General features: G+C 37.1%; 1 pseudogene; it reads right to left on the reverse strand.

Annotated features, from left to right (window-relative positions):
• Positions 1-6,871: 6,871 nt before the first annotated feature.
• Positions 6,872-8,136, reverse strand: LOC149180798 (hsp70-Hsp90 organizing protein 3 pseudogene; annotated as a pseudogene).
• Between the last annotated feature and the right edge of the window lie 2,127 nt (positions 8,137-10,263).

Consider the following 10,263-nt stretch of genomic DNA (forward strand, 5'->3'; position numbering starts at 1 on the left):
TCCTCACATCCATAAGGCATCTGCGAGGATTTCTTGGGTTGACAGGGTATTATTGCAAGTTTGTTAAGAATTATGGGAGAATAGCAGCACCTCTAACAACATTACTGAAGAAAGATTCATTTTCATGGACTCCGGAAGCAACAAAGGCCTTTGAACATCTTAAAGAGGCAATGTGCCAAGCACCGGTCTTAGCTACATTGGACTTCACAAAAACCTTTATTGTGGAATGTGATGCTTCAGGAAATGGAATTGGTGCTGTTCTAATGCAAGATGAAAGACCCATTGCTTTTGAAAGTCGTCCAATCAAGGGAAAGTTTTTAAGCAAAGCTATTTATGAGAAGGAAATGTTGGCAATCCTCCATGCACTTAAAAAATGGCGACCCTACCTAATGGGAAGACACTTCAAGGTAAAAACGGATCATGATAGCCTTAAATACTTTTTAGAACAAAGATTATCCTCTGAAGAGCAACAAAAGTGGGTCACAAAGATGTTGGGTTATGACTTTGAAATCATCTACAAAAAAGGGAAGCAAAATGTAGTGGTAGATGCACTCTCAAGAAAGGATGAGGATGTGGAAGCATTGTTGTGTGCCATTTCTATTATCCAACCAGATTAGATAAACAAAGCAAGGGAGGAATGGAAGAATGACGAAGAAGTGTGGGCACTTATTCGAAAGCTACAACAAGATTCCAGTACTTCTGATACATTTAGCTGGCAAAATGATTTGTTATGGTACAAAGATCGCTTATACCTCTGTAAGAATTCCCAGCTAAAACAAAAGATTCTTATGGAATTGCACACTTCTCCCTTAGGGGGGCACTCAGGATTTTTAAAAACTTACCACAGGGTTAAGAAGGAATTTTTTTGGGATGGCCTTAAATCATATATTCAAAAGTTTGTGGCAGAATGTTTGGCTTGCCAACAAAATAAAGTTGAAACAATTAAGACACTGGGTCTATTACAACCTTTATCCATTCCAAGCCAACGTTGGGAGGAGGTTTCAATGGATTTTATCACAGGTTTACCCAAGTATGAGGGAAAGGGTGTCATCATGGTGGTAGTTGACAGACTTACCAAGTATGCACACTTTTGTGCATTATCACATCCATTTAAAGCCAGTACAATTTCTACTGCATTTATGGAAACAATGCAAAAGCTACATGGAAACCCAAAGATTATTGTAAGTGACAGAGATCCCATTTTCACTGGAAATTTTTGGACAGAATTATTTTCTTGTCTTGGTACTCAGTTAGCTCATAGCTCATCTTATCATCCTCAATCTGATGGGAAAACTGAGATAGTAAACAAATGTTTGGAAGGATATCTTCGTTGCTTTGTATCTGATAAACAGACACAATGGGTCAAATGGTTGCCTCTAGCTGAATGGTGGTATAACACTTCCTTCCATACAGCAACAAAAATGACCCCATTTATGGCACTTTATGCGTATCAACCACCATCCATCACATCATATTTAAGAGAAAATTCTAAGGTTCAGGTAGTGGAACATCACATCGAACATCAACAACAAGTCCTCCAACTCTTAAAGGATAACCTCGTGTTGGCACAAAATAGAATGAAACAACAGGCAGATCAACATCGCAGTGAAAGAAGTTTTGATGTAGGTGATTGGGTATTCCTATGGCTACAACCATATAAGCAAATGTCCCTAAAGCAAGCTAAGAAGGATAATAAATTATCACCAAAGTATTATGGTCCGTACAAGGTGTTGCAAAAGATTGGTAGTATGGCATACAAATTGGAGCTTCCTGCAGCTTCTCGATTGCACCCAGTTTTCCATGTTTCATGTTTAAAAAAGGTTATAGGCGACAAGCTCCCAATTCAAACAATATTACCAGAACTTGACGAGGAAGGAAAAATTATATTGGAACCGGAAGCGGTCACAGAAACAAGAACTCAACAGCTACGAAATCGATCAATTTCAGAGTATCTTATCAAGTGGAAGAACTTATCCGCTGAAGATTCCACATGGGAGGATGAGAATTTTATGGAGAAGTATCCAGAACTACTCAAGCGTTGAGGACAACACTTTTTTGAAGGAGAGGGGCATGTTGGGTCCCTATAATACTAGTGATTACCCCATTACTATTGTAGTTATACCCCTTATTTATATTCTTGTGCACATATTACCCCCATATTGTTATTTCTATGCCCCATAGAATCCCTCGATTGTTATTTTTGTGGCTTTATATTATTATTGTTAGGTTGGCTGGATTATATTGTGACTCCTTAGACTCCTATATATAGAAAGGAGGTTTTGTCATTTGTATCATCCAATAATTGTTCATTTATGTAATGTAAAGGAGGTTGCCCCCTCGAAGAGGCTGAATTCTAAGGCGTTGATCTATCTTTTCTATCTTTTCTTGAGCTGGTTTCATAACAAGTTAGGGTTTCACTTTTTTCCTATTGAATCACCATGAACACTAAGGAAACTCATTCATTGGCCATGAGGGAGTGTCAACTTACTTGTAGGATTGAGGAGTTAGCGATTTGAGAGTTTGGAGGAAGTTGTATGTGAATTTCGGGTGCTGTAGTCCTGTGCACCACGCCACCTCACAGGTGCGCCGCACTGCCTCAGTGCGTCGCGCCCCTTATAAAAATACACTATAAACCACTGCTCGGTGCGCCGCGCCCACGCCCAGGCACATCGCACCTGTAATTTTCACCCTTTGAATGCGAAATCGCTCCCTTGGCTCTTGAAAACACAAATGGACTTGCTTCCTTTCACTTTTGGCATGCAAATGAACCTCTTTGATATGAATACACTTTATGTAGCAATGGTTTTTAATTTTTCACTTAAGAAAACCCACTTTGCTAATGTTTGCTCATTTCACTTTCTTTTAAAACTCTGTTTTGGGCAGTTTGCTTTACTTTTTGCCTTTGATGGACTAAATACTTTGGAATTTTGTTTCTTTTGTAGGTGGTGGAGTTGCAGAGGCTTGGCAAGGAGACTAGGGCTGCCTCTGATATTATTACATATGGAAAAATGAAATTACATAAGATTTTAGTACATGAAACATAAAAAACTCTGTTTTGAGGAAAAATCAATCACTGAGCATGTGATTATGGAAATTATTGTTGCTGAGACTTTATTTGACCTCATCATGCACCTGCTGACCATTATTGAGCATTGACAAGACCTTATTGACAAAACCCTAGACCTAATGAGACCTAAAACCCTAAAAATGACTTTTTCATATTTAAAGACAAAAAATGACTGCAGATGATCTAGATGTATGAAAATGGGCCAGCAGGTAAAGAACATGAGGGAAAATGTATAATATGCCACTACCATCAGATGATCCATGACCCCAATGGAATGCAGCTGATCAAGTGAGACACTTAACATGCAATGCAATAAGAGAATTTGATCATTGATGGAGGGATGAAGATACCAACACTAACATAAGGGAAAAGGAAGAAATCCCAATCCAAATTAGAATCTAGTAAAGGGGGAAAGAAGAAGGATTTGCCGAAAATTAAATGCTTCCATTGTCACGAATTCAGTTACTATTCCATGAAGTTTCCACACAAGAAGGAAATCATGAATACCTCCAGAGGAGCAACAGGTGAAGCCTTGGCCTCATAGTTCTAGCTTGAATTTACCCTCATTGTATGCATGGATAATATAGTGATGAGGAGTGTTTGGTACTTGGAATCAGGTGGACCATTCCACATGACATGGTGTAGAGACATTTTCAGTGACCTGGAGGAAAAATACTTGTAGATCCACATCGAGATGGGGGACAACAGAAGCTATAGTGCGACCAGGATTGATACTGTCACCTTTCAGATGGGGTCAGGTTCCCCACTTAGGCTCAAGGATGTCATGTTCATTCTAGGAGTAAAGAAAAATATCGTCTCTATGCATTTTTGGGAGACAGTGGTTATGACGTGATCTTCAACAAAGGAAAGGCATTCCTAAGACACATAACTATGGGACAGGTGAAGCAGATCAAGGTTCATGTGCAGAAACTGTATAATCTAGAGGGGGAGGACTGTGTTGCACTAAGAACTAAGGCGGAGAAGATGCAGAGCCATGATTTCAATGAAATTTGGCATAAAATACTTATCCATTTGCATCATGGCACCTTGAAGATCATGCAACAAATAACCATAAGGCTTCCCAAAGGATCACTTGAGAAACACGATGCATGCAAAGGATCTACTTTAGGGAAGTACACAAAATCTACATTCCATGATCAGGACAGTAAATGCAGTCCTAGAAAGGTTCCACTCTCATGCCTGTGGACCTTTCTTAATAGCCTCCACTTCCAAGCACAAATATTTTATCATTTTTATTAATGACTTCTCATGAAAGTGATGGATCTTCTTCATGTAGAAGAAATTTTAGACATTCTCCAAGTTTGTAGAATTCAAGGAATTGGTTGAGAAAGAAACTGAAAAGAAGGTGAAGAATCTCAAGAGCGATAATGGAGGTGAGTACGTGTTGAATGAATTTAAAAATTTCTGTGCAAAAGAAGGCATTCAATGAGAGTTCACAACACCCCACAACCCACAAAAATATGGGTTGGATGAGAGAAAGAACTGTAGCATCGTGGGAGAAGCGAGGGTGATGTTTTATGACCAAGGCCTACCTTTGCACTTATGGGCCAAGGCACTCAACACAATAGTATATTTGTAGAACTGGAGTCCTCATTCGATTTTGGGCATGATTACACCATAGGCTTTCTCGCAGAGAACGTCAGATGTGTGGCACTTCAAGATTTTTGGAGCCTCTATTTACTACCATGTATCCAAAGAATCAAGGAAAAAGCTAGAGATGACAACGAAATTGGGGGCATTTGTGGGTTACAAAGAAACTCCCCACAACTACCATGTGTACTTGCCATCCCTCAAAATGATAGTTGTGAGAAGGGATGTAAATTTGGTGAAGAGAAGTGAAATGGTGGTTTCTTGAGAGGGAACTTCAGATCCCAACAGAAGAGGAGATTTGAGCTCCAAAGGAGGAGCTTTAGGAAGTTGTGGAGCAGCCACAAATTGAGGAGTAGAGAGTGGAGACAATCACTCAAGCAGAATCATCTAGAGAAGACAGGAAAAGAAATAGGGAAGCTGATAGACTTGTGCAGGATGCATGGGAGAATGTGGGTGCTCCTTGAAATCAACATAGGAAAATAAGGTCACCAGATTAGTACACTGGCTACGTGGCTCTAATCACTAAGCTTGTAGAGACTGAACCATACTCTTTTGAGGAAGCATTAGAGAAACCTGTATAGTTTGATGTAACGATGAAGGAATAAAAATCCATCGTAAATATGAGTGTTTGGGAAGTGGTCCCAAGACAAAAAGATAAATCAGTTATGGGTTCACGATGGATTTTCAAGGTAAAGCAGGCAACAAACGAAAGAATAGAAGAAGCAACAAAACTTATAGCTTGTTGACTTAATGTAGAATACACAAATGTGTTTGTAAGTAATATTTTATTATTATATAAATGTACAAGTGATGTTGAATGTTACAATGAGGACCCACATATACCAAAGAAGATGTCCTTTTGTGACTGGGCATTTCTTTTAGACATGCCTTTTAACTTAACTAATGACTACTTAACATAATCATTACTTGATTATTTAATATTTACATTTATCTACATTTATAGATGTTTATTTTGTTTTATCCAATTTACGTTCGTAACATTTCCCCTTCCCTCAGAAGCTTTGTCCTCAAAGCTTATTGTTGGCAATTTCCTTCATCTGAGCCCCAAAAAAATTTCATCACCTTGCATTTTATTATCCTGTCATACCGAGCGTCACACCGATTAAGGCGGTGTTCGCGTTGACCGTAATAGGTGCAACATATATGGTCAAAACATGGTCGACACAGATGGTTGAGCTACAACAACCACAAAAATTGACAATGATCCTCGATAGCGAATGTCATTAACGGTATGGGCTTGCTGGAAGACGGGTTTCCGATGGAAGAGGGACCGAGCCAAACGTCAACGGAAATATCTCGGCTGCGGACAAAATAGGAAAGGGTTTGTTGGCTGCCTGAACAAAATGCCAATTTTTTATTTTATTTTTATTTTTATTTATTTTTTATTTTTATTTTATTTTTATTTTTATTTTTATTTTTATTTTTATTTTATATTTTATATTTTATTATTATTTTTATTTAAATTAATTAATTAATTAATTTTTATTTATTTTATTTTTATTTTATTTTTATTTTTATTTTTTTTATCTTTATTTTTTATTTATTTTTATTTATTATTTTATTTTTTTTAATTTTTTAATTTATTTAATTTTTGTTTTTATTTTATTATTATTATTATTATTATTATTATTTATTATTTATTACTTATTTTTTTATTTATTATTTTATTTATTTATATTTATATTTTATTTATTTTTTTATTTTTTGGTAGTGAAATAATCCGGTGGTTTGGATTGGAGTGAACAATGAACAAGACGATGGGCATGTGTAGAAAGAAAGAAAATTTGGTTGTAGTACTCCATCCCACTTCATCACTACCATATTTGTATGGATAGGATTTTGAAGGCAAAAGACCATCCAACAATGGAGTTTGGATGAACCCTGGATTATGCTAGCCAAAATCGACTGCTGGATTGACAAATGAACCACACAAATAATTTGGAGTAAACGTTGCTACAACCGACAATGCCAGCTTTCCATCTCCATAGTGCACATATTGAGGCTTTCCATCACCATTGGTTCAAGTCAATCTCATCATAGTAGATGAAGAATCCATGCTTGAAAGATGGACATATAGTGGTGCCCTTGGATTTGCAAACCTTAGTAATTCTGAATTTGCAAGGATGTAGGGAAAGTCTAAACCACCACTAAAAAACATGATCCTGATATCGGTTAAAAGTGTGGAAGTGGAAACAACGACTCTAGTTGCTGCCACATGGTGGAATGAATTGCCTCCACTAAAGCGGATCTTTGATTTGATCTCACAATAAATGTTCCATCTTGATATGAAAGAACCCCTGCAAGTGAATGAAATTTAGTAGGAGGTTTATCACATAAGTTGTGGCTGTCAAAAACCGCTAAGCTAGGCCAACCTAATAAATCCACCAATCCTGATGATTCATCATATACATAATCAAAATTCATTGCTCCACCTCCAAATGTATCATTACCTGAACTATTCCTTGATTGCTTAATACATCTTTGGACACCTTCTAACAGTTCCTGGTTGTTTTCATCATGTTTGAGACTTTCCTGATAGGTTTCCAAGGCTTTGTCATATTCTTTAATGAAGAACTGAAAAGCATCTTTCCTTGAATAGTGTTTTTTAAATGATGGATCCAACTCAATACACTTATTTGCTTCCTTGAGACCTCTAGGCAAGGTTGCAAGCTTCATATAGCAAGTTATTATGTTACTTTATACCCTTGCACCGTTGGCATTTCTTATAAGAGCTTCAATATAATGATTTATAGCCTTTGGATACTGCTATTGCTTAAAGAATTCATTTCCTTTCTCTCGCTCTTCATCTGCCAACTTTGGATAAAAAATATTCCTGTTGTTCTAAATGTTTCTTTACTTTCTCAGGTTCATTAAGTTTCTTCAATGTGTATGGATTACAATGTTCTGTAAGCACTTTGTGGAAAGTTTCAATTGCTGGCTCATAGTCCTCAGAACATTTAGCCATCTTAACATATGCAATTGCTTTTCTATTCAAAGCCCGTGAAATCATTTTAAAATATGAATGAATCTCCCTCCCTCTCTCAACATCCTTGTCACAATATCCAATGCAATCTTCATACTTCCCAATTCCCAAATAGACAACTTCTCTGCTTGTTAAGGAGGATATATCTTCATTGTCCAAATCCATTTCTTTCTATTCAATAATGCTTAATAACAACCACAAAATCCTCCTTCTTATAAGTTGCATTTCGAAGTTCCTTCTCCTTCCATGTCGCTGCTTTCTGAGTCACATTTTCTTTCTCCTCATTAGGAATATCCATTGGTTCTGGTTGGCCTGGAGGTGGGTGTAATGGAAAATCCAACTCTAAGGGAGGGCCTACTAGTTTTTCCTTTTTCCTTTTCTCATATTGTTTCTCTTCTTCTAAATCATATCGATCCACTTCATCATGTATTATATCTTCCGGATGTAATCCCATTTGTTCACTTCCTCCCTCCTCTGAAGCGACCCTACCCGCACTTTCCTCTAGACTATGCTTAGAAGCCTATTCGAGTTGTTCTTCATCACGAGAATAACAAGAAACATCATGCATATCTAATGTTGAACGATTTACATGGTGACCACCATCTTGATCACTTAGTTCTCTAACTGTCTCGGTATCTCCTCATCCTTTAATTTCAACATCAACTTCATTTGGATCATCATCTTGATCTTTTTTCGTTTCTTCACCATTGCGATCGTCTTCCTCTGCATAACTTTTCTTTAAATATGATGTAACTTCTGCACATGATTTTTTCAATCGCTGAAATACTTCTTGAATTTTACTAAACCGCTCAACAAATTCAGGATGTAAGCATTATGGAATATTGTGCGATGAACAATGTTCAAAGACTCCCATGATTATATTGTGCGCCATGGATGTGATACTACTGAAGCAACAAAACTTATAGCTTGTTGACTTAATGTAGAATACACAAATGTATTTGTAAGTAATATTTTATTATTATATAAATGTACAAGTGATGTTGAATTCAATGAGGACCCGCATATATACCAAAGTAGGTGTCCTTTCATACTGGGCATGTCTTTTAGAAATGCGTTATCACTTAAATTATGACTTCTTAACATAATCATTACTTGATTATTTAATATTTACATTTATAGATGTTTATTTTATTTTACCCAATTGATGTTCGTAACAATAGAAAAGTACATGTCCAGATTTTAGGCCAACGGGTACTCTCAACTTGAAGGGATTGACTATGGGGAGACCTTTTCTCCTGTAGTAAGGTACTAATCCATTAGATTGATTCTCGATCTGGCTATGCAGATGGGGTGAAATATCCACCAGATGGATGTAAAAACAACATTCCTCAATGGAGTTATCGAGGAGGAGGTGTACATCGAGAAACTAGAAGGTTTTGAGACTTTTGATCGAGAGTCTCATGTTTGTAGACTCAAGTGAGCATTGCACGGTCTCAAGAAAGAACCCCGTGCATGGTACAACAGGATTGATAACCATCTCATCGGTTTGGGATTCACAAAAAGTGAAGTGGATGAAAACCTGTATCATATTTTGGTAGAAGGTAAATTGTTGATTATTTTCTTATATGTTGATGATTTTATTTTAGTTGGTGATGAATAGATGATCATATATTGCAAGAAGGACCTTGTAAGAGAATTTGAAATGAAGGACATGGGTCTCATGCACTGCTTCCTCGGCTTGGAAATATGGCAAGGTGATGGAGAACTATTTTTCTCTCAAGGAAAGTATGCAAATGAGATAATACAAAGGTTCTTCATGGAGAGTTTCAAACCCATGGAGACACCTCTAGCAACCCACTTGAGGAAGGAGGATTCCACTTCAGGTGAGGAAGTTGATGTTACCATTTATTGGGAGCTAGTGGGTTCACTAATGTACCTTGTGAATACACAACCAAATATGTGCTATGTAGACAACCAACTGATCCAAGATATGGTTAGGCCAACCAAATTATTTTGAAGGGAAGCTAAGCATGTTCTATGGTACCTCAAAGGCACTACCCAGTTTGGACTATGGTACAGAAAAACAAAGGGAGTGAAGCTATGTGGCTTCATAGATGTAGATTGGATGAGGAGGCCATCAAACTAGAAGAGTGCATCAGGTGGAATTTTTAGTGTTGGGTTTGCAATTTTTTCCTGGTACAATATGAAGCAAACATCTGTGGTGCTCAGCTTGACAGAAGAAAAATACATGGTTACAATTCAAGATGCATGTGAGGCGATTTGGATGAGAAAGATATTTGTTGGATTGTTTGGTCAAATGATGGATCCATATATGATCTACTATGATAATCAAAGTTGTATCAATATCTCTAAGAATCCTGTTTTTCACGGTCGATCCAAGCATATAGATATCCGATATCACCATCTACAAGACTGTGTGCAGAGGCAGATAATGTTGTTGCAGTACATTCTGATAGAGGAACAAAATGATGACATTAAAAAAAAATCCTTCTCAAGAGGGAAGTTTGAGTTCCATAGGTACATGAAAGGGGTGGTTGATAATCCCTTTCTTGTTGACAGGGAGTGTTGAAAGATGCAGCAAGAAATTTTCAATTTGATT

This window comes from Pinus tabuliformis, chromosome 3_2, assembly GCF_031772625.1.
Source record: "Pinus tabuliformis cultivar Carrire ecotype Pingquan chromosome 3_2, CPIR1, whole genome shotgun sequence".
Lineage (NCBI taxonomy): Eukaryota > Viridiplantae > Streptophyta > Pinopsida > Pinales > Pinaceae > Pinus > Pinus tabuliformis.